The 25,319-nt window shown below is 42.0% G+C and overlaps 1 long non-coding RNA gene across 1 annotated transcript; it reads left to right on the forward strand.

The window, feature by feature from the left end:
• Nucleotides 1–20,696: 20,696 nt before the first annotated feature.
• LOC103478937 (uncharacterized) lies at nt 20,697–23,544 on the forward strand. The gene is made up of 3 exons (XR_001777469.2): nt 20,697–23,163; nt 23,247–23,374; nt 23,455–23,544. It is a non-coding gene; the product is annotated as an uncharacterized LOC103478937 (long non-coding RNA).
• Nucleotides 23,545–25,319: the final 1,775 nt, after the last annotated feature.

Raw genomic sequence — 25,319 nt, forward strand, 5'->3', positions numbered from 1 at the left:
AGAACAAAGGTTTGTTGCTCAGAGGACGGCCATCGTTTATCTTGTTCATGTGCTGTGCAAAAACTCCGTGGGATTCTGCTTTTAGTAGCATGAAAAACGATGGTGTAAATATCGTTTAATGCTACGTGCATGTCGGCTGCAGCAAGGTTTGCTGAGGGTGAAGCCATGACATGGTAGCCAGATCGACGTAGAACATGCTCACTACAAGAAAATAAGCATGTGCTGACGGGTTTATTTAATGTTTTCCCTTGACCGACTGGTAATTTGAGATGGAGTCTGGAAAAGTCTGGATTTTAATTTGTAGTGTTTTCCAGGTTTGGATAAGTTTGGTAAAGATAATGGATAATGACAAACTAACAGCAGTTCTAGATTTTATTCCAGCAGGGCAGTTTGTAGGAAGCACTGTCATCCGGTAGCGAGAAGGTCATAGGTTCAAATCTCAGCCTAGTGTCTTTCTGTATGTAGTTTGCCTGTTCACCAGGTTAGTATGTGTGCATTACTCTGAGAGTGTTCTTCTTTCCTCCCACCATCCAAAAAAAAAGACTTTTAAGCAGTCTCACGTACTCCGGCGTTCTGTGAGTCGCCTAAATTCCGCCACACCATCAGCGGACGTCAGGGATCTCATAGCTGGGCGTACCGATTGCTTACATTTCTCGTGACACATTCTGTAATTTTCTACAGGAAAAATGGATAAGCATTATAAGTTGGACAAACTTTGTTTTTTTTTTCTCCAGCAGAGAAGCTATTGCACACGCTGCGCATGCTTATTTAGGATGGTTGCGCTGACTCTGGCCTTGTCCCAATACTCACACTACACCCCACGTGTGTGCTCAGTCGAAGTGCACATAGCGGTTTTAGAGTGCAGGTTACAAGCATGTAAAAACTGGAGAATTGGGACTCTACAGGTTACATCATCGACTTGCGCCTCTGGGTTGTAACCTTGACATCCAAAATGGTGGGAGCAGTCGATGGGCAGTACGATTGTAGTTGTACAGTATGGATTTTTGCTTTCCAAAGTCACTGCAGGAGATATTTAGCTGTTCAAATATGTTTTATGACTTGAACACAGAGGAAAATTTGATGGCATTCACACTATAGAACGAGACAAAAAAAATTGTTGTTCAATACTTTTGAAAACTGATTTATTTTTTTTGTGATAGAAGTAGCTCGATGAACATTGGCATGTTTCTGCCTTTTAATTTAAAATATCATATGCAGTGATGAATTGTGGGTGTCAGACTTTGCCCAAGTCTGCTTGGACGCAGCATGGACCTTACCACAGTTTCATTGGCTAATGCCCATTTTACGTCACAGTGCAGCTACCACGTGCGTGACCGTCTCACAAACGTAAGCTACAGTATGCTAATGTACATTGTGGACTAGCAGACCGGCAGAAAGTTTTTGCGTCAGGACTCGAAAAAGAATGGTTTTCCACTGTCAGTGGGGTATCTGCACAGGTGATGTCAGGTATCCTGATCGTGTTTGTGGAACTAAAATTCACAGATTTCCAAAATCTGAAACGGAAAGCCTTGCTTGGATCACAGCTTGTGCACGACTGCATTTGCAGCTCAACCGTCGTAGGATCAATAAGAACAAAGGATTGTCTGCTGGTGTAAGTATTATTGCTTTGCTTTCTTTGTGTTTAGTGAATGAAAAAAAGAAAGTCAATAATAAACACATCCAATATGAAAACCTTTTAGCCAAGTACAGCATAATGGCAGTACCGATACAACTTCTACATCCTGAAGCCTGTCTGTTACAGCTTTATGTTAGCTGAACAGATCAATATGCAATGTGTACCGTATCTGACATACATTAAAGATTTCATTTTACCTGAAAAGGCTTTTTACTAAACTGTAATCATGTTAGCCACGCTAATCGTGTTAGCCTCCGTGTATCAGGCCTAGGCACATACAAACATTTGCCAACAGAAATCACCCTCTAAAACCATGAATGCCTGACTTACCCAGCCTTGCAAGAACAATAGTCATCAGTGATCTTTTCCACAGCTACTGTATATTTATGCTGAGGGTCTGAGGATCTGCTGTGTTCTTCATCGACCGGTAGCATTTAGCTCTGACATGCACAATCTTGGAGGCATCGCGTGGCTAAAACACCTTGATGTCGTCCAAAAAAGATGACATGAACTTGTTGGTTCCCCTGTCCATTGTCGTGGCTGATATTTTTTGAAAATCTGGCAGAAATGCTGCACTAATCGACTCAGAAATGCTCTGCAGAGAGTCAGTCGAAATTAAATTACACATAGAAACTAAGCACAGCGAGGCTTTGTTTGTGAGACATGCAGTCACGTGAGACTTTCGAGGGGCGTTTCTGGGTGGAGCTTGGTAAGTGTGGATCAAAGGTGCATGGGGGACACACTCCGGAGAATTGGGACACACCGGAACCCTTCATTGGGAACGCACCTTCGAAGGACACAAAAGTGGAAATGTGAGTATTGGGACAGGGCCTCTCAACATTATCAGCTCGGTGACACATGCAAAACAGTTCAATGAGAACTCTGTTTCCCACTGACGGATGCCACGTTGTAAAAGTTTACCTTTGTGCAGATCTGTTCCGCGTATCTCTGCCTTTACCTATCTATAATTGGTATAAAAATTGTCCACAGGAATGAGTGTGTGTTTGTCCTGTGTCACTATGTTGCCCTGAGATGGACTGGACAGAACAGAGAAACACCTAGGAGTAACTTAGAGAAGCCAATTAGCATAATATAAAAGTTGCTGAGCAGTGAGCAGAGAACTCAAGCTATGCATGTGGAGGGCCCAAAAATTAACTACTGCAACAGTGAGCGACATCATTGTAGAAATCTCTGTCATAAATTACATGGGAACTTTTGTATTTTAGATATAAGGGAAGTCAGAAGGACCGAGAACTCTGGAGATTTGGGTTTGGAAGAGCGCAACACTGTGACATAAAACAATGGTTGCAGAAACGTTGCAATTAAGCCCTTGAGTCTTTCGTGACATGACACCTCCTGCAGCCAACTCGACGTTTAAACATTAATCTAAAATGAAAATCAACAATTTTCATTTTAGAAAACTCCAACCATGGAGTTTTCACTCCATGGTTGGAGTGAAAACTGACAACAGAGAACCGTTGCTTTGAGCATTGCTGGCCCTGACTGAACTCGCTGATTGCAGCTTGGCACTACAAATGCTTTCAAAACCGTGAGTTCAAACAATGGTATCTGCTTCTGAACAGCCACAAAGCTCCGAATGCACTCAGTGGCTGCTGACGAATATCAAGAGTTTGTTGCTGGGGAGCTTGGGGGCTCGTTAGGTTGGCTCATGGACAAGAGTCACAGTACACTGCACTGTTCGACAACTCTCTGCTCTGAGGATGCTTTCCCAGCTTTTATGTTAGGTATTATAAACCATTCAGAGATAGTGCAAGCTTTACAGCATGTTTAGAATCCTGCAGACAAACAAGTCAAACAGTTAATATAAGGAAATACAGAGGAGCAGAAAAAGGAAAGGTTAGTTTCATTCAGATGTTTGCAGCATTTGATGTGCACTGCCACGGGTAGATGGAAACCTCAAGGGAAATGTTTTAATTCATGCTTAATAAGGTGGTTCAATGCAAAAAAGTGGTTTGTCTTTATTGTATGGCCAGTTTTTTTTATTTTTAGACTAGACCTCTGTGTCTTTGTACTGCATGGCTGCTGTACAACATACTGTTGTAATAAATACACCAATGTGACTTTATTTTAAAACACATTAAAGTCCAAATGTGAAGAAAATTAAGTCCACATTGTGAAACATCAAGTTCTATAATATACATAAAGTGTGTTAAATGCTTTTGGTAGCATTTGTTGCATCTGTATTTTGAAAAGGCATAACATTTACAATGAGGACCAGTGGAAGGATGAAGTTACTTTTGCTGTGATATCACCGTGTTTTTTTTCTACATTTCATTGCTCAAGTGGTTTAACAATTTTTTATTGTAAACAGCTACTGTAGGTCCAATTCCTTTACAAGGTCAGCCACTGTAAAGATTCAGCATACTAAGCTAGCTAAATCTTCATTGGTGCAGAGAGAGTGTCTGCCTAGCTTAGCGTGAGATTAAATCATGACAACATCGGTCATTACAGGGGCATTTGTCTGGCAGTTAAATGATTTTGGTAGCTGCCACCACAAATTTTCACTTGCCACTGAAACATAAAGAAGATACACATAAGTTTCTGTTAATTCTCACCTAAAGAGTTATAAGTAAGGGTTAAAATTAGTGTAAGTTTTAGATGTAAAGGCTAACAGTTGGCTGCTGTCACATGGTGTGGACGTCTTTCATCTCAAACCAAAACCCAGGAATCATAAAAGTATCCGTGTGAAGTTTGTTATTTACAGGTTCTAGGTTGGGAAAAGTTTCAGGTTGGAATTTCCAGGTCAAAATTCCCACCATAAATCTGACCTCAAAGTCCAATTTGGCTGCATTTTTATATAAAACATAATAATAGATGCAGTAATAAACTGTATTTGCACTTTGCAGATCTGTACTACCTCTGCTTGAGGTATTCACTGCTTGAATACCTAAAATACATTTTATTGCTAATTACTACAACATTGGGTAGTGGGGATGTGTCGTAGCATTCTGCTCACCTTTCCCTATACTGCACTTCTTTTCCTTTTTTCTTATAAACATAGTATGTAGAGAAACAGATTAAATTCCTAATATTTGCTCAAATCCTGAGCATGTTTTCTCTCCACTCAGCACAGATATTAGGTATTAGCTGCTCTCTGTCGTTCGGGAAGGGAACAACGCTCTGTAATTGAAAAATCCAATAAATTTCGAGGTCCAGACCTGGTTATTGGAGATAAACATTCCAGCTCTCAGCACAAATTGATATAAGCACCTCTAAGAGTAATGTGCTCAGCTTCGCATCCCTAAATATAACAAAATAAACATTTCCATTGGCACTTGGAAAAAAAAAATAAAATCAACGTTTTCTGCATCTTGAAGAGAGCTAAACTTAGAGAACGCCTGCCCTTACTGGCTGTGGACGCTTTCGGTTGTTTCTGGTTCGGTTCGACGCACTGGTGCTGAAAACAGCTGAAGTGAAGTGTTGGGTTTTGCTGGACCACAGAACGAGCGCAGATGACGGATACCGTGTTGGTGTTCCACATTTTGTTTCTCCACTGCTGTCAGCAAATCTCTAAAAAAGAAAGAGCTTTATAAACAGAGATCTTTGCAGGCATGCAAACGCGCACACAGCAGGCAGCACCCAATTATCTTTGCTCATAGTAAATGAGAAATAGGCAAATTAGTGGAGGGTGTGCGCGTCTTCAGAGAGTACAGTAGAATATAATAAGCGCTGGGGAAACGTCGTCAAACCCTCGGAACAAAACCAAATGTAGGCTATTTCATAAAACTACAACCCGCGTGCCATCAAAGCTCTCCCTGCGGAGGCGTTGTTCTTCGGCGCTCCTCCCATCTAAGCGTCCCATTTCTTCACTCAGCCATCTTTGTTTGCGACGCTTGTCTCTCGCGTCACAGAGAGGGAAAAAGCCCGAGTTCGACTCATCTTAACAGCTTGTGTGTTGCTGGGAAAAGACATAGATGAATCTTTAAAAAAAAAAAAAAAAAAACAATTGGAAGAAAAAAATGAGCCTTTGTTTCCAGAGAACAGACGGCTGACAAAGTTTTAGAGAGGCAGCCGTGAAGTTCTGCCTCATTAAACGGAATAGCTGTTCTATATTCAGGGTCTCGCTGGGGCTAACAAACGCAACGAGCGGGCCAAACTCGCTTCGTTATGCCGGAGCAAGGGCCTTTTTGTCTGGGCTCGGTGGGTGGAGTCGGTTGGGGCGCTGGGGGCGGGCCAGCCCTTTAAAACAGGTACTTCTTCCCAGCTGAGAGGACTTTGTGAAACGTGTTCCCTGCAGACGGAACGTCATTATTTTTCTCTCGCTGCACCACAGTAGATTGGGTGATCTCAAACAACGTATTGTTTCCTCAGAGGCTGTAGCTGAAGCTCTCATATCCTCCTTGAAATACAGACAAGTTGTGTTATGTTCAAGCAAAACTTTAAATGTATTTCACCTGGATTTCAAAGAAGCACAAAATTGTGAAGCAAAGGGAAAACATTTTGTAGTTAAAAAAAAAAAAGTTGTTGGCAAGTTGGTATAATGGATGGAACTGAAAACAAGTAAGTCCTGGAGGAATACCTGTACCTTTTGCTCAGAGCTCACCAATATGGCTGCACATAATTGGCAAATACTGATTTACACAAACAATTTTTCTGGTTTTTAGTAGCCACTGATACTTCTGACAAAAAAAAAACAAAATAGGCAATCAGACGGATTGATCCAGCTTGGATGGAGCTTTCAACACATTAAGTCCAGTCCCGGTTCTGTAAAGGATTCGATTCTCAGGTTGCTGGTCCTTCTGGAAGGTGGCGGCTTCACCAGCGGAGTCATGTTACAGGCAACAGTTGGAGCATCTGACCGTCAGTCAAAACAGAAACTAAAGGTCATTAGACAGAGAGGACGTCTCATCGATGCGTAAGAAATCATTACCGTCACTCGACAGACTTTGCTAGGGTTCACATTTTGGGTTTGCAAGAGGTCAGCCAGTTGTATCGTTTTCAGCATATGGAGTGTGTAAATGTATCACGGTGGATATGGACATGAACCTTCTCCCTCGAAGTGTTGTGAAGATGTGACCGATGTGAGTTTCTAGGGTCGTGGTAATGCAGTCTATTTGAGGTGAAAAGTTGTGTCTGTTGACCTTTGTTTATTTTTTAACTGACTGTCAGATGCCGAAGCGTCTTTCCTCATCCTGCCACCAATTACATCTACTGTTTCTGCTTCTAGATCTACCATCTAATGCTGTGGTACTCCAGACATGTCTTGACTACATTTTCAAAGTCTTGGTCTCGTCTCGTCTCAGTTGGTCTCAGATTAGGTGATCTTAACTAAAACAGCGTTTCCTCCTTGCCATCCCAATTACTTATATATCCAACACTAGTTAGCGTAGCTAGGTACAGTATGTTGAAAAATCAAATTCTCAGCAGCCACAAAATCATAACCCGAAACATTCTTCAACGTTCGATTGGTCTCAAAGTTGAACGTTGTTGAAGTCATCAATCATTTCGTCACTGTTTTACATAGAAATGTGGGCTTCTGACAATTTTGTTGCTTTGAAGAGGAAGTAATTTTACAGTTTTTGAGCCTGTGACATTGAGATGCAATGGCTGACACATTCCACAGGTTAAATAAAGTTACTGACCATTTCTTGGATGCTTGAAAGTGGTCAACACTGATATCCAGAACTTTACACATGGCTCAGTAAATGGCTGCAACCATGAAAATGTTCACTTTAGTCTGCATTGTAATTATTTTACTGCTCAGTGTCAAACAAACGTGTAGTAAACACATTTAGTAGTCAGTGTTTCAGTTTGGTTAGAAGCCAAAACAAAGGTGCATTGTTTATCTAAATTTGAGGTGTAACAAATAATTTGGTCACCTTTCCAAGCTGTGTTTGAATCTCTCCATCTCAAGCCAGTTGTGGCATAGCAAAGAAAGGAAACATATTAACTGCACTAAATCTCAATGAATGCTCCTTTGAAGCTGCAGTAATCAGTACAGAACGTCTTGTGAACGAAAATTCCTATATTTTTCTCCTTTAATGCTGCAAACTGAATAATGTGGCTTTCATTTGTATTCAGCCGCGCCGAATCAATACTTTGTAAAACCGCTTTTCACTGCAATTGTAACCATATGTCATTTGGGATAGGTCTCTGTAGGTCTCGTCCATTTTTTAAACAGCTAGAGGCTCAATTTGGGCCCGTCTGAAAGTGTCTATGAACATCAATTTTCTGGTCTTAACACAGATTTTCAGTTCAATTTGTGTCTGAACTTTTCCTCTGCCATTTTGTTTTAGAACCTAAACATGTCCACATCTGATTGGGTGATTTTTGGAGACAATTGTTGGGGTTGTCAAGGTGAAGAGCCTGAATATGAGCCACATTTTTTTTGTGTTTTTCTTACTTTTTCTCTAAATTAAACCACAAAGGCATATTGACGGATTTCCTCTTGAGCTTTTTGAATTTGTTCTGTACCATTTTGGTTCCTCTCACAGTCTCACCAATATGATTCCAGACAGCTGAAGGCACTGAGAGAACTAATAAAGCGACTTCGTGCTACCTTCAGCTCCAAAGAAAAGTCACTTTGAAAGCTGAATTAATTCACCCAGAATGAAACACTGATGAATTTACCATTCCTGTTTTTTTTGTTTTTTGTTTTTTTTTATTTTATCTTTAAAACTCCCTCGGATTTGAGGCGGTTAATCTTTAAAAAGCAGCTGCCTGAGTTTGTGAAATGAAATAAAAACTGTCCTCCTGAAGAACTTTTAGAAGATTAGGAAACCGTTTCCTGAGCTGCTCTTTCATGTCTGCGTCCCAGATTCAACGATATCTTCAGAAAAAAAAAGCTACTCCGGCTATGGTGCTGTGGTTTGAGATAATGGGGAGAAATTTGCACAGTGTCATTATTTTCATTCTACTCTGTGGATATCATTTCAAATAGGCAGTACAGCATTGATAACTTAATAGGCTTTTTTTTCCCCCTCCCTTCTTTCTTTCTTTCCAGTCGCTATTCACGTCGGCTGCTAATGCAAACGTTACACAGGCTATTAGAGGTGTTTAGCAGGCTTGTCTCAGAAGACTGGAGTATTTGTCGAGGCAGATGGACACAGGCCCCCAGGGCTTGCCCTCACCCCTGACCCCCTCTTCCACAGATGTCCCAAACTGAAGCTGTAGCGCCGTCCGAGAAGCGGCGGAAAATCAGTAACGCACCGGAACCGAGCAGTCAATAAGCAGGACAATTAGGAGCGTTTGAGAGCCAGCTCTGGCTGCGCAGCGGCGCTCCTCGCTGGGAGAAGCATGCAGCGAGCACAGGCCGGATGAAAGAGGAAGAGGGGCCATGCGGCGCTTTTCTGTGAAGGCCTGTTTGACCGATGGCTCTCCGCTGAATAGGGTTCTGGTGGTAATACATAAATTAAGAGGTTAAGTGAGCCATCAGGAACAAATGTTTGCATTTATTAACTAAGAATAATGGCGTCCAGCGGCGAACCCACCGCTTGAGTCTTGCCTTCGAGTTGACTTTCTTAGTCGCGTTGGGTATCTCCTTCACCTCGGCCATCCTGTCGCTTCATCAATCAAGTCTAATTAACCCTCACAAAGCCGATTCCCGTCGCCATACGGAGCAGGGTTGCTGCGGCAAAGCAAAAGCTGCTGTACATTCGCAGACGTCAGGCGGGGAATATTAATGCAGTTTTGGGTGTTTTCCAACCGCATGCAAAAAAAATGTTTTGAAAACCAATTAGCTGTGGCTTCATCGACACATCAGAGACCGAGGTGTTCACGATGCTCGTTACGCAGAACAAACAGTCCCACTCACGCGCGAGCGGGGGGTCCCGCAGGAATGCACGAGGCAGGTGTAAATTTAAACCGTTAATGAGGCGCATCAAAAGCATCAAAGGCGCTCCGTGCTGAGCCATTCTGCCATTAGGCCATATACGAGACAAAAGCCATCAGAGAGCTTTTCCCCCGCTAAATGCTGCAGAATGGGTCAGAGCTGCAGGAGTCGTATTGTAGCTGCAACCCATTCCCCCCACACCCCCACAGCCCGCAAGACCCCACAGGGTCAAACAGTAGGTAAGTCTGAACTCCTGCTACTCGGCTGCTACTGGTCAGCTGATAGTCATTTGAGTTTGATGGACTCAAACGTCCACTCTCTTAGAGACTTTTGAGCCGACAAGACTCAAAAGTCGGTAAAGCCTCTGGTAGAGACTTATGAGTCGCCTCTAGATATAGGTCTCGTAGAGACTCAGAAGATATCAATGCTCATATTGTAAATGTCTGTGTACATCCACAATGTTCATAGCAAATGTGACCATCTCTTGGTTTTGATATGTGAAAGTCCCTCTCTACAGTTTTGACTTGACTATGTTTTGATGATCACAAAGGTTGAATATTGGCAACTAATGCCAACTAACTAAGTAAATGGCCAAACTGTTAGATGTCAACCTCAACAACAGACAACATTCAGCAATTTACATTCATAAAGATCCCATAAGGGCTTAGACTTAGGAAAACCAAGCTCAGGAACATCTACTTGTAAACTCCATGCCTCCATTCAGAAGTAATCAGTATGAAAGCAAAGCTATCAAATGTCACAGACGACTCTTAATACGATCAGACTGGACGGCTTACGTCAAAACTCCCTCTGAAAAGCTGATTAAAGTTTTATACGCTCCAGACAAAATCAGTGATCTCAATATTTTATAGCCTGATGATTTTATGTCAAAAGGAGTTCCTTCTTCATATATCCTTCTTACAATGTTAGCAGCTTCACATTCCTATGGCATACAATTCACTTGCTGATTTTAATAAAAACTACTGTCTGACATTGCCTTTCTATAGCATAAGCCAAGTCAGGCAAAGTCAGGCTGTTGTAGAAGTTATTGGACATGTTGACTCAACTTTCTTAAAATAGACACAACTGCTACACAATTTATGCAATTGATCGTGAAACGTTGCAGCAAAAACCCAATAATGAGATTATGTAATCTCTTGCAAAGCTATGCAGACTCTCAGTCAGCACCTATGAAGAATCACTCAGTCAGCATGAATAATTGAAGGGACTCCAGTGGAAGAATGGTCTTTAATTCTGATAAGAAATATCAGAATATTGTAGTCTTTGAGTGATGAACTTTCAGACTGAAATGTTTAAGAGATCATTAAGTTTGGACAAAAGGTAGTAGAAAAAGTTACTTATTTCGCAGTAGTATGCTGTAAATTTTACATTCTTGATCCCAGGGTGGGTTTGTTCTTTTATCGGCAGAGGATCTTTGTCATAAAATCCTCAACCAGGTCAGAAACCAGTTTGCTTTCAATGTCTGAAGCCAAAAGTCGTTCTTGAACTCTTGGTTGTCTAATTTCTCGTGGATAGAGACGATGATGGTCTTCCTTCATCTCAATGGGAATGGTCTAAACACGCTGACATTTGAATTAAGAGAAATCATTTAATTAAGATTTTGCTGTCATTCTTTATCAATACAGAGCTGATATCGGAAAAGTAAAATAGTTTTCTGTTGTGTCAACATGAAACATAAAATCTTGTTAAAAGATGGATTACCTCTGCCTGCCATCGTTGATATTATAAAAACTTTATTTGCCTCAATGTACAAATTCACTCAACCTAAAGGTGTCAGTCAGTAGTTTGTGTGAAACTTTTTTTTTTTGCCAAAATACAGTTGCAGTTCTTTCAGCCCTCAGTAACAAACTTGTAAAAGTCCTGAAGCAGTGACCTTGGAGAATGACTGCCTTACCAACGTCTACTTTTCTCCATAAAGACTTTCAGACTTGACGGAATAATAGGTTTTGAATAAAACTTACAACTTTTAACTATGAATAAATCCTTCCTTTATGTTGACAAATGTATCATCTCCACTTCATTTTTCCACATCAGTGTCAATTTACTGATTCATGACAGCAGAATACTTTCCCATCTTATTACTGTAAAATTTTCCTTAGGCGTATGAATATCATATTTGAATGATGAAATCCAGCACAGTTCCCTTTGGCAGGCAAAGTCTCTTAAATCCTTGAATCTCACCCGGCACGTAGGGGTGGGCTTTTTGGGAAATGAGGTATGTGTGCACGGATCTTCTTGAGGACCGACGGGGAAGGCACATCCACGCTGTGGGTGGTTATGTGTGTGCGCGCGCTCAAGCGAGCGTCGCTCAAGCGAGCGTCGCTCGAATAAAAGGCAGCTTATGCAAATCGTCTCGTATGACCAACTCAGGGGACGACGACTGCGCCTCACACGGAGCCTAAATGTGCCGCTCTGCCAGTGTTTTAGCCGAGACTAACAAGGCACGGCGCGCCGGCAGGGGCAGAGCAGCGGCTTTACGGGCCTACGCCTCCAGGAGTTCACCGTTTGCCACTCTCATTATTATTATTGTGACTGTCTTGGTGAAGAATTTTACAAAGGTACAAAATTCCTCAGCGCATCAGATAAACATTCACGTCTCCTCCTGCGGGTCCAAAAACCACATGCTAGACGGGGAATGGTTTCGGAGAAACGTCAACGTTAGCTACGTTAAATCGTGCAAATTGGAATTCCGAAAATAAATGTGCTTAATTGAAACAAGCTAATTTTGAAGTGGTTTTTCAGCCGTATACAAATATGTATATATATTTCGCAAAAACTACAGTGGAAACACTTTTTTTTGCACCACACAACTGACGGCATCGACATCCGGATGTCGCTACTGGAGTAGAAGATGAAGAAGAAGACCACAGGAAGTGGTAGGAGGATAATAGCGTGCCATTTTTAAAAAAAATTTTTTATGACATATCACGTGAAAAAACGTGTTCACGCGTAATTTTAGTTTCACTTATTTAATGGAAATGACGCAATTGCGAAATCGTGTTTCCTCAACATTAGCAGAGTATCAGCAAAGTTTTGCGCGTGTTTTGTAATGGAATCGCTGCTAACGAGAGCCGATTCAGTCACGTCGGAGGACGCGTGTCGGCCTTCACAGATGCGGGAGCGGCGACTCGGAATGCCCCCGGGATGAGGCGCGCTGGGAAGAATTAGAAAGCAGTCGAGTCCGTGGCCCACTTTGCTTCGGAGGCTTGATAGGTGACAAGGAGATTGCGTGACACACTGGCATGGCAGTATGCTGTTTGTGTGGATTGTCAGGGGGATAACAAACAATGGGGGTCAGCTCCTTCTCCTGTCCTCTCCTCTCCTGGCTTGTCAGTCACTTCTCATCTGTGGGACATCCGGAGCCTCCGAAGCTTGGCCTACTTTCCCCGGTCTTAGACAGAAATTGTCTCAACTTATTTCCTTGTGAATGTCTGTCTGATTTTAATTAACATCGCAGCGGTAGTGATAAAACAGCTCTCTGTCTATATCTTACAGCGACAACATCCCACACCCGCCTTTTGTCAGTGTGTGTGTGCGTGTGTGTGTGAGAGAGAGAGAGGCAAGAGGGAGTGACAGAAAGTGTGAGCTAAAATCCATAATTTAACTGAATGCCTACGAGGTGCACACAGCGACGTTGATTTCAACCCTCTTTTTTTTTTCAGGTCTCGCATGAACAAGTGTTTGCTGTGGGTGTTTTCCGACACACACACGCACACACACGCTCCCCAACCTACCACATCATTTTTAATTGTTGCTCGTGTTCTTACTCCCACCAAACGTATAGCAGCGAATACTTTGCTGTTTTGCAAACGTAGCACCCGGTGTTTGTCATACAGCACACGCCGTGTATTTATAGCGTATTCTGTCTGACAATGTAGTGCATTTGTGAGCATTCATTTGGAAATAATAACATTGACAACTGCTTGAGAGATGGAGGGGCTGAGAGAGGGAGAGGGACTCATTTTGAGCATGTACCCACTAACGAGCTGTATTGTGCTCCAGGCGATGTGTATGATAGCTCCAAGCCTCTCTCTGTGTGTGTGTGTGTGTGTGTTTGGGTTTGTGTTCCTACTTATTGGCAGCTGAGGGATCTTAACAGTCTCTCATTTTTTATAATTTCTATGTGCAACTCTCCTGTCTCACTTTCTTCTTGTCTCTTGTTTCCTCACTTCCTGCACCGTTTTCTTCCTTAGCAAAACTACTTATACTGCTTAAACTTTTCCACATTTTGTCATGTTGCAACAGTCGTTGCAGTTTATTGGGATTTCATGTCCTAAACCAAAAGTTCTCCTTAAAAGTGAAAATAGAGTATCCATAGTCAGCCCTTTTCATGTTAATATACCCGAGTAAAATCTGGTACCTCCAATGTAAGTAGAGTTCTCTCTGCTCTGTGAAGCTCTCAGAGGTTTCTTTAGAGGACATTGGAGACCAAAAAACACAACCGATGGGTCAAGGAGAAAGTTAGACTACAAAACAATATCTCAAGCTTTAAGAAAATCTCAGGATGCGTCGTTAAGTCCATCATACGAACCCTAGCAAGAGAGGAAGTGCAGGCATAGCAAGAAAAGGCCCCTAAGCCAGCAGGGGTCTGCAACCTGTGGCTCCTGAGCCGCAAGTGGCTCTTTGGAACCTTCCACAATGGCTCTTGATAATTCGGCTAAAAAAATTCCTTAACCAACAAATTTCCTAAAAAAAAAAAAAAAAGATTTTACAAAGTCAGATTTACCAGGTTTTTTGGATGGAATAAATGTCACTTTAAATTTCCCCAACAGAATGACACAAGTAACAATAATATGCATTTTCCTTTTCATCATTATGTTGAAAACGAAGCTTTTATTTTATTCTTGTTTAGCACTCCCATGATCTTAACAAGCGTTTTACTCTGTGCACTGTTCAGCGGGGTCGCACTGACCCTGCGTGCGCTTTTACCAGGTGTGGTTTTGGGAACTGACGGTCTGACGGGAAACACGGCCTCGCTTCACAGCTGTCTGATCGTGACATCTGCCGCGCTCTTCCGGAGTCCGCCAAGACCGCAGGAGGGTTGCATCATTTTCCACAAACATCAACCTCCCAATGAAGAAACATTTTTCAATTCTCTTTGTAATTTTGCTTTTCTTTTATATTTTTCATACTTTTAAAACCTAAAAACAGAAATAAAATGTTTGCTCTTTAAAAATTACCACAAATTTCCTATTCTGGATATTTATGAAATATTTCTAAGTTGTCTTTTCACAAAAGGTTATATAACATTTGTGGCTCTAAGTAAGGTTTATTTGCTGGACTATGAGCAAAATAGTCTTTTTTTGGTTTGTACAGGTTACAGATCTCTGTCCTAAACTGACAGACCAGTTACTGTGATGAACAGATCAACTATTGGTTGGTGTTTATTGAAGACGTTCTCTATCCACTCTGTGCTTTAGCTAAGAACTCTGAAGATAAGAAGATGTGCCAAGCTGGTAGACGTACCACTAAGGAATTGTAGCTATGTTGTCAGAAAAACATATTTCTACAAAGCATTGAGTCAGTGGTGCTGAATCAAAGGCAGTTTATGGATTTTCATCTGTAGAGAAAGTTGAAAACTGTCCTTTTCCCTTTTTTGTACCTCACAAATATACGCTCTTTCCATATCAGTCTGTTACATAAAATCTAAATTTTGGATCTGACGTTACAAAGTACATAGGGTACGAATACTTTTGCTCCTTCGTTCTTCCTGTTGTGCTTTTCCTCTCCTTTCCTCTGTCTTTGCCTCGCCTCCTAACAACCTCCCTTTACGCGCTCTGATGTTTAAGTTCTTGCTTTGTTACGGCTCCGGCTCTCTCTTCCATGCCGTTGTTTTTGGAGTGTAATGCATTATCCATCTCCATTCCACTTTGTTCACTCCACTTCACATCAAGTGGCTGCAACTCATGAGCAACACGCTCGCAAACTGGCACACGCATGCAAAGCCCACATCCTCGCCTCGCCTTGCCACAGTCCCATTAGCTTTAATATTTCAGCACCGTCACAACGTTCGCCAGCAGCCTTGTCACCGCCCATCCCCTGGGGGGCGGGCAGGACGTAGATCTCAGATCAGCCCGCCAACATTCCCTCCCCGCCGCCAGGATGCGGGATAGCACTCGAATGACCTCAAAGTTAAACTTCTGCTGCCGTGCCCGCCGTTCCCAAGGGGTTCACCTCCCCCTTACTGCCAGCATCCGTACCAACACCACCGCTGCCGCCGTCTCCAGGGAGGTGCAAGAAAAAGAGGGGGATGGAGGAGGTGCAGGGGGGCAATGCAAAAGCAAGACTGTGGGAGGTGAAAAGGGAGGGACAAGAAGAAGATGAGTAGGAGAGAGGGAGGTAGAGTAGTTGTGTGGGTGGGCTGTGGGGGGCTGATTAGTACCTGGGTTTAAGGGGCTCTGCTGCTCAACACTGATTCACACACTCACAACTAAACACGAACGCCGTTTCCCAGCGGAGTTACCTTTTATTCAGCACGACAAAAGCTGTGAAGGTGTACAGTGAGCAAAGTCTGGCTCCGTTTAGTCGTTCTCAGAAAGTCGCGGCTCTCTGAGGAGGAGCGCTTCCTGTCTGTCCTTAAACCCGTGTATCTGATCAGCCGGATAAGGAGTTCCCAGCGTATGTGTGTCTAGCTGTGTTTCTCCCTGCCTCCTTGTCCGTGTAAAAGAATGAAAGGAAGAATCAAAACCGAACTCCGCGGTATGCCCGGCAGCAACGTGTCCGTATGTTCACCGGTGGAATAAAAAGCCTAGGGAAAAAAAAAAAGCCTAGCCTAAGCACACGGGACTTATTTCTTACTGCTTTAACTCGCCTACCTTTCATTCTGGCCTTTTGTTGGCTGTAGGCAGTGGCATGCAGAGACGTTTCAGGGGGCAAGCGGGAAAGCAAAAGGGCACCTTTTGCAGCACGTAGAACCACCGGCTGCCTTACTAGTGCTAGATTTATTACAGCCACAGCTTGGATGACTTGTACCTATTTCACCTCAATAGGCCAAATTTGCTCAACACTCAACAGGCTGGTTTCTGTAACAATCTGTTTGAAACAAAAGAACAAAGTATGACGATGCCACATTATCAATCAAGTCAATCAAGTTTATTTGTATGGCACATTTCAGCAAAAAAGTGCTGAAAACACACAAAAACCATCATAAACACATCATTCAGTCAATAGTTGTGAAAACCATTAACAGACATTTACATTTTGTCGTCAATAAACATCAGACATGTTGGTCAATGTTCCATTTATTATGGTTCAAGAGCAACTCTAAACCACTGGGTTTTTAGTCCGGATTGAAAAGAACTCAGTGTTTCGGCTGTTTTGCAGATTTCTGGAAGTTTGCTCCATATTTACGATGCACAGAAGCTGAATGCTGCTTCTCCACGTTTGGTTCTGGTTCCGGGGTTGCATGTCTCTTTGTCTGGCAAATCCTATGGATGAGTCCGGCTTTGTTGCCAGGTGAACAGCACTTGCCAGATTGTTTTACGTCAAGTGTGTTGCGTCAAGGAGGTTATGGTGTGTCCGTACGTTCACCGGTGGACGTACGGAGCTGAGCTCTCAGCTCCTCCATAGCGGAGGGGTTGAGATCGTCTCAGCCCCGTTTCAGCAAACCAACATGCCTTGGACAATTTCATGCTCCAAACTTTTTGTGAATCATTTGAAGATAATCTCTTTCTATTCCAACATGGACACAAATGAGTAAGTTCTGACAGAACACATTTATGATGAATTAGAGCAGAAGGAAGGCATTCCTGCCCAGCGTCAGAGTCTGACCTCACAAATGTGCTTCTGGAACAATGGTTGTTAAAAACAACAGCACATTTTTCCGATAAAACTTACTTTCAGCAACTTAGACAGAAATCATAACAATAATGTCACATAAGGCTTTAGAAAATATTGTAACATAGCTGCCTGTGTGGCATACAAACCCTGTAAAGAAAAGTTACAGAATCGAGAAAGTTGGTGATGATGTCTACGCACATTTTAACATATGAGAACATAAAAACAATTCAAGATAATCCAATTTGACATAAAGAAGTGTAATTTTATGAAAGTACCCAAAAAGTTAAACTTTGTAGCTCATAAGTTATGATGAAAGTCCATCGTTTATGTGCTTCATTACTCTTCATAGATCCTTTTTTATCAAAAACTTCACAGTTTTTTAAGTTTTCAAAGACACATTTTGCTTTTAGTGCAGAAATCAAAACGTCACACACGCTACCAATCAAATCGTCCGGCTGATTCATGTTAAAATGCTAAATATTTTTATGTAACAAGCGCTTCACATCACTTCAGTTGGAAAAAAACTTTTTTTTAGTGTTCAGAAATGTGATCGATTAAGTTGATTTAGTTTATGCTTGGAAGCGTTTCTTTCTGAACAGTAAATTGTTGTGTTACTTTACTTTCCAAAACAATACAGTCGTCGTTTTTCAAAAACATTTCCAGATGTGTCAATTTCTTTTTATTCTGAGGAAGGAAAAAGTGCAAGAGTCCATTTTCACACAGAAAATACGGTAAAGGTGTATTATTCCTTGATTCCCTCGTACAACTTCAGAAAACGGCTCGCTCTGGCATTGTCATGATGGAAATTGTTGAGTTTAAAAAAAAAAAAAAAAGGATTTTTTTATACCATAACTTTTAAAATCTTGCTACTCCTCTATTCTAGCAAGTGCCTCATGCCTGGCTCGCACACAGCCACGCACAAACACACCAATGTCCTGGGAGTTATAACTCATGCATGACCACTAAATGGAAACATTTGCTATCTCCTCAACAATACAGTAGAGCAGTTAAATCTTTCATTGGCCGCACTGCTGCTACCCACAACGCAGCAGTGTGTCGGGGCTCAAAAAGCCCACACGAGTCCCGACACACCAACGCCTGCCGCACGTTGGAGATCCCAGGTCGTCCTCCCGCGAGTGCGGCCGCGGAGAAGGAAGCGAGGCGTCACTAAACTCACAACACCTCTCTCTCTCTGAAAACCGCAAAGCTTGCTTCGAGCTGCGCAGACGGGCTGAGGGCGCAGCCGCCTGCACAGAACGTGTCGGTGAACGTAAGGTCATGAAAGATTAACATAAGCGTATCCCTATTGTCTAGCAATAAAACATTCAGCTGCGTGTGTGTTCAGACTGATACAAGCTCTCAGGCCTCATCCTCTATTCACACACAGACTCAACAGTCACTTTGGGGATGGTGAGGGGGGGTTGTGTGCCACCTCGCTGAGTTCCCAACATGCCTTCTCTCGTTTTTGGTGAAAACCTTCATAGTTCTGACCTACTTACCACCAGCATCTCAAACGTGTCAGCTGTCAGTTCATACCACTCAGGACAGCGCAAGTTTTTGTTTTTTTCTTCTTCCTTTTTTCTCCTGTTAAAGAGGCAGTGTTATGTATTTTCCAGGCACATAATCAAGTATGTAACTATGTTACCTTTGGTTGTTAGAAAAATGCTACATATATCAAATATGACTCAGAAAGAAATTTGACTGAAATTTAACACCTTGAAATGAAGCCTCTGTTTCTTTAAAACCTACTGCTCTTTCTGAAACTCTGCCTTCATCACAGCATGGCTCCTCTGTTAACCCTTTAACGATGTTTTTACCAGTGTTGCACTGAGTAGCAGCTTGTATAATGAGCCCAGCAGATGAAAAGTTCCACCAGGTGTTTGCTAATTGCTGCTGGCTAGTCTGAAGGAGCTGAGTGGGGGAATCGTGGAGGAGGGCTGCTCTGCTCTGTGAGGTGGAAGCTCATAAACTGCAGCTCTGAGGAGGAGCCGTGTCTCGAAGGCGGCGCTAGGTCCCACCAAGCGTTTTGCACCGCTTAACGGTTGCCACGGGAGACGTTGAATCGATTCTTTCATGCATGTTAACACTCCAGGTGTGTTTTTTGGTGAGCGAATAACATTATGACATGATGTAGAGCTCAAAGAAGTTAATTTTACATAATACTGTCCCGTTAACTATAAATAGTAAGATCCTTATTTTTGCAGGATGTTGATTCTGTATTTTATGAAAATATCAACTTATTACAGGTTTTTTCAGCATCCTGAGCAACATTTTGTTCTCGTTTAAACAAAAATCCTTTAAAGGCTTAGCTTTAATGTCATAATTAATTACAACTCTATATGACTTCCCACACAATGTCAATGTTCCCCTACCTGATTTAAAGTGTTTTGGGAAAACCAGTCGTAGCCTTTGAACGTTTTCACATTTGTTCCATTACAACCCCGATGCATTGTTTTTAGTTATTTGATCAACTAACATATCATTCAGTTTTATTCGTATCAACATGTCAGGTAGAAGTTTACATTATGAAAACAAAAAACATCATCAACACATCATACAGTCAACAAGTGTGAAAACCAGTAACAAACATTAGATTTTGATGAGTGCCATCATTAAAATCATCAATACATATCAAATATGTTGGTCAATATTCCACTTACTATTGTTCAAAAGCAACTCTAAATAGGTGGGTGTTTAGATTTGAAGGAACTCAGTGTTTCTGCTGTTTTTCAGTTTTCTGGAAGTTTGTTCCAGATTTGCGGTGCATAGAAGCTGAATGCTGCTTCTCCATGTTTGGTTCTGGTTGTGGGGATCCAGATTAGACCAGAACCAAAAGACCTGAGAGGTCTGGAAGGCTGATATGACAACAATAACAAATCTTTAATGCATTGTGATGCCAAGTGATTTGTCAACTAACGGAAGTATTATTGTGATGCGAAAGTCTGAAGTGAAAAAACTGCTTGATAATTTAGACGTGTGTAGACACGTCTAAATTACCCCTTTACCCCATGCTCCTAAAAAAATCCAGTGCAATCCATCCTTCATTAATCATCCAATAAGTAATGAGAGTCTCACTGTGAGTTGTTGTTCTGAAGGCCTCAGAAGTTTATCAGAGAACAATAGAGGACCACCAGCATCATGGCAACCCAGCTCTTGGCCTAGGTCATACAGATGGTTGCTTATTGTGGCAACTGCTGGAATAATTGAAATATATATATAGCCCCCGAGGGACGGGCCTAAGGCACCAAAATGGCCGGCGCAAGGAACACAGCAGACGGGTCAGAGAGAAAGTTATTACAGAGTGCATGGCACAGCTGCCAACGCTACATGACTTGGCCTTCCACCAAAAATGACAGGCAGGGAAAGGAGATCATTAACTGCAGAAGTAGCCAAGACCATCATTATAAGCTGCAGATATCCACAACTCAGGTGGAAGAATTTGGTCACAGGACCTCCATTAGGCATTAGGCTCCACAAATCCAATAAAAAAAAAAAATTTGCTGTTGCTGAGAGAAACATGGCGGTCACTGAGAGTTACAATGAGGAGGTTTATTGATGTGTGTTCAGTCTGACTCAGTTTAAACTGTTTCACAAGAAGGATGGAAGAAATCTTTTGATCTGTAGCTGTGCAAGGCATGTAGAGACACCCCAAAAGACCAGCAGCAAGCTAACTAGCTAATGGAAGTAAAAGGCAGTGATGTTTTTATTTGTGGAAATTGTCAACAACACACAGTTTTCCTTCATTTTCTCATGATCCATGTTTTTCTGTGTCTTGTATGTCGTCTGGTTTTAGCTTTCAGTCGTTTTTGGGGTTGTGACATTGTGCATTTCATACCCGATTTACTCTTTCGTCTTGTAATGCGTAATACTTCCTTCCTGTTCTTTGCTTTTGGTTCTGTTAACCAATAGCAAAAAGTACATAGCCCCTCGATTCTTCACTTTCAGATTAGTCTCACCTGGTTGTCATTCAGTCAACCTTCCCAGCAGTTAACAGTCAGCCAGTTTCATCAGATTCTTTGATGCTGGTTTGCCTGTGTTCCTGTCAACGCTGCTTTGCTGTTAGAAACCGCGTTTCCTTTACAGAAGTCCACAAAACCGTGTATATCCCACTAATGTCAAAAACACACAATTTTGCTGTTTTCTTAACTAAGGTACAGAATTACAATTCTACATGAATATATTTGTCATTAAAAGTTATGCTGCTCAATGATCCTCCAACCACTTCCTGTTCTTCTTCATGGTTTATGCCAGTGGCAACGTACGATTGTTGATTATGTGATACGAAAAAAGTGTCTCCGTTGCAGGTTTGCGAAATAAACCAAATACAATAAAGCCAAAACGACCTCATCCTAGCGACAAAACGTTTCATCAAAAAACAGTTTCTGTTTCCGTTAAGCGAATTTGTTCTCGAAATGTCAAACTGCGCAATGGAAACGCAGCTGGAGCCACATTCTCCCCTGATCCTCTCATGCTTGTTCCTCCTCTTTTGTACATTTCCTTTTAAATCACCATTATCTGCAGCGTGAAACAGCCGCTCTCCAGCTTGCATTTGGGTCCAACTCATCAACGGAACATGACACACTTTAAAATTATGCGCAACTTTGTGCTGGGGTATCTCAGGGGTACCTGACGGCAGTCCTCGAGTTACTACGCTAAGACTTTTAGACGCTTCCCTCCTCCTGCACACCTGAATCAAATCAATGGTTCATTACTAGGCCTCTGCAGAGCTGAATGACGGCTGATGAGGGAATTCAGCCGTTGGTTTCGGGGGTGTTCAAGAAGCGAATGAGAGCGCTTTTCGAGGAGTGCACTTGAACATTTTAACTCCTTATTATCAAAAGGATCAGCTAAACAACCGCAGTAAAGGCAGAGTCAACACGTGACTGTGTCTCCGGTGCAAACACGACAGTTTCCTTGCTCCGCTGCAGCCCTGTGCCATTTCAAACCCAAAGCAGCTCTTTCACTGTGTTTGTTGAGCAGTCTCTGTAGAAATGTGGCCACAAACACTCTGACTTTCCCACAGTTACAGCACTTGTGAAAGTATTCGGCCACTTGGATGTCTTATTCTTCTATTGCTTTATGTAGATTTGTTATACATTTGTATTTACTTGTCACTGAAATCAGTTTTTATTTCAACATCAATTTTTTTTGTCATAAAGGTAAAATTTTGTTGATCATGATTGACTTATTTGCAACAAAAAGAGTCAAACATCCAAGGCGGTGAATGCTTTTGTTAGCCGCTGTATTGTGCGACACCACTCTATTCAACGCAGCTGTATAGAAAACTGTCTAAATGTCATGACCCCATCCATTTTTAGCCACGGAAAGTGATTTTTCTTCAGTTGTTGTGTAGGAAAAAAAATAATAACTACATGGTGGAATACCATCTGGGCATTTTGTGGAGTTGCTGTGAAACACAAACAAAAAGAAAAAACATTATTTTGAAGCCAGAGGGGTTTGGAGATGGAGAGCGACGTCAGCATCGATCTAGAAAGTTTGTCTCCCATCTAGAGGTGGGTAGTAACTCATTACATTTACTCAGTTACATTTATTTGAGTGGCCATGTTGTTGTGATGACTTCCTGAAGGTTGGAAAGAGCAGGAGCTTCTTAAAGAGAGAGAGACGCCCAATTTCAAAGCGATATACTGTAAAGTCAAATTCCTTTCAAGCCATGTTTGATGTATACCGCACTTTCATAATAACTGAACATAACATAGTTACTAGAACTATGTGCATAGAAAACCCATAATACTGCTGTTGGGGTTCTGGGGTTGTTCTCCCATTCTTTGTCCACCAGAGGGGGCTGAGAGGCGTTTCTCCTGGAGGGTGTGTCCATGATGATGCTGCACGCACCTGCAGCATATTCCTCATCAGTGGACGGGTATATCAACAGGGAGCTGTTGGTACTTCGATGCCTGATTGTTGATCAGTAATGGTACTTTTGGCCGCAGTGAATTCTCTTGTGTAGAATCCTTTGTGAATCATCTGTGACATCCTTCCTCTTGTTCGAATCCACAGATTTATCCTTGTGCAGAACGAGACGATTTACCTACCTACCTGTCTGCTCCTCCTCCTCCATCGCCAACTCAGCCCGCCGACCCCGGAGCCTCAAATTTCCCCCTATACACCTGGACCTCCTCTTACAAGTAAGATCGAACCTCTCCGTTTATACACTTCAAATTCCCGCTGAACGTGAACTCATCATTTCTGTTTGTCCGCACGCCAGGATCCCCAGAGACCCAGCCAGGCAGTTCTCCGCATCAGAACCCCCTTTCCATTACCTGTTTGTTTTCAATAAATATACACCTTTTCTACACCTCAGTGTGGTTTTCTGCATGTGGGTTCGCAAATTGCCAGACACCATGACAACTGCTCCTTTAATGCCACTAAATCAATAAGTGGAAAACCAGTATCATATCTGTACCAAGCAATAAATCTAATATCCTTGATCATTTCTTGGTTCCTTTCAACCAGAACGATAATAATAATAATACATTTTATTTGTAGGCACCTTTCTGGACACCCAAGGTCACCTTGACATAAAAACAAGCCAATTATAAAATACATACAATAAAAAAAACCCATAAAAACACAAACAAGATTTATAAGATAGTACAAAGATAATTAAAGGCTATATGCTAGTTCAAACAAATGGGTTTTGAGTTTGGATTTAAAATACTGTAAAGACTCGATGTTACGGAGATCAGGTGGGAGTGAGTTCCAGAGGTTGGGAGCAGAGCGGCTGAATGCTCTGCTCCCCATAGTGACAAGACGAGCAGGGGGGGACGGTGAGATGGACAGAAGAAGAGGACCTGAGGGAACGGGTGGGTGTGGCAATGTGAAGGAGGTCCGAGAGATATGAAGGTGTGAGGTTGTGAATTGCTTTAAAAGTTAGAAGAAGTATTTTATAGTTGATGCAATATGTGATTGGAAGCCAATGGAGCTGTTGTAAAATGGGTGTGATATGATGAATTAAAGGGGTCTGTGTAATGATACGAACACCTGAATTTTGAACCAATTGTAATTTATGCAGTTTTCTGTGGCAGACCAAAAAGTAGAGAATTACAATAGTCTAAACAAGATATGACCAAACTGTGGACCAGAACAGCAGTGGAGTGCGGAGACGGCGAATATTTCGGAGATGAAAATAAGCTGACCGAGTAATATTATTGACCTGGGAGGCAAAAGAGAGGCTGCTAACGAGGATGACACCCAGACTCTTAACCTGAGGGGAGGGAAAAATGGAGGAGTTATCAACTGAAATGGAGAAATGATTAAGTTTACTTAGTATTGAATTAGTACCAATTAAGAGAAGTTCAGTTTTACTGGAATTTAATTTGAGGAAGTTAAGAGTAAACCATTGTTTTATTTCAAGAAGACAATCAGTGAGGGAGGAAAATGGAAGCATGGAACTAGGTTTGGTTGAAACATAAGAGCTGGGTGTCATCCGCGTAGCAGTGAAAGTGGATGTTATGTTTGCAAAAAATATTACCAAGGGGGAGGAGGTAAATGATAAACAACAAGGGTCACAGGACAGAGCCCTGGGGGAGAGGAAAATGATTTTAACTGAACAAACTGAGAGCAGCTTGAGCGATATGAACGAAACCAGTTGAGAGGTGTATTTACAATGCCAAGAGAGGATAATTTGTCAATAAGGATGTTATGTGAAATTGTATCAAAAGCCGCAGTCAGATCAAGAAGGAGTATCGATAATAATCCAGAGTCAGCAGCAAGAAGGAGATCATTTGTAATTTTAAGAAGCGCTGTTTCTGTACTGTGGAGTGGATGGAAGCCAGATTTGAATTGTTCATATAAATTATTGCTGGAAAGATGAGAATGGAGTTGAGCGGCAACTGTCTTTTCTAGAATTTTTTGAAATAAATGGAAGATTTGAGATAGGACGAAAATTATTGAGTTCATTGGGATCTAAACCAAGTTTCTTAAGTATTGGGGTTATTGCTGCAGTTTTGAGAGCCAAGGGAACAACAGCAGTAGTAAGGGAAGAATGTATAATTTTAGTGATAAGAGGTGACAGAGAGGGGAGAGTCACTTTAACAAGAACAGTGGGAAGAGGATCTAAATGGCAGGTTG

This window comes from Poecilia reticulata, chromosome 17 (genome assembly GCF_904066995.2).
Source record: "Poecilia reticulata chromosome 17, P_reticulata-male-v2, whole genome shotgun sequence".
NCBI lineage: Eukaryota > Metazoa > Chordata > Actinopteri > Cyprinodontiformes > Poeciliidae > Poecilia > Poecilia reticulata.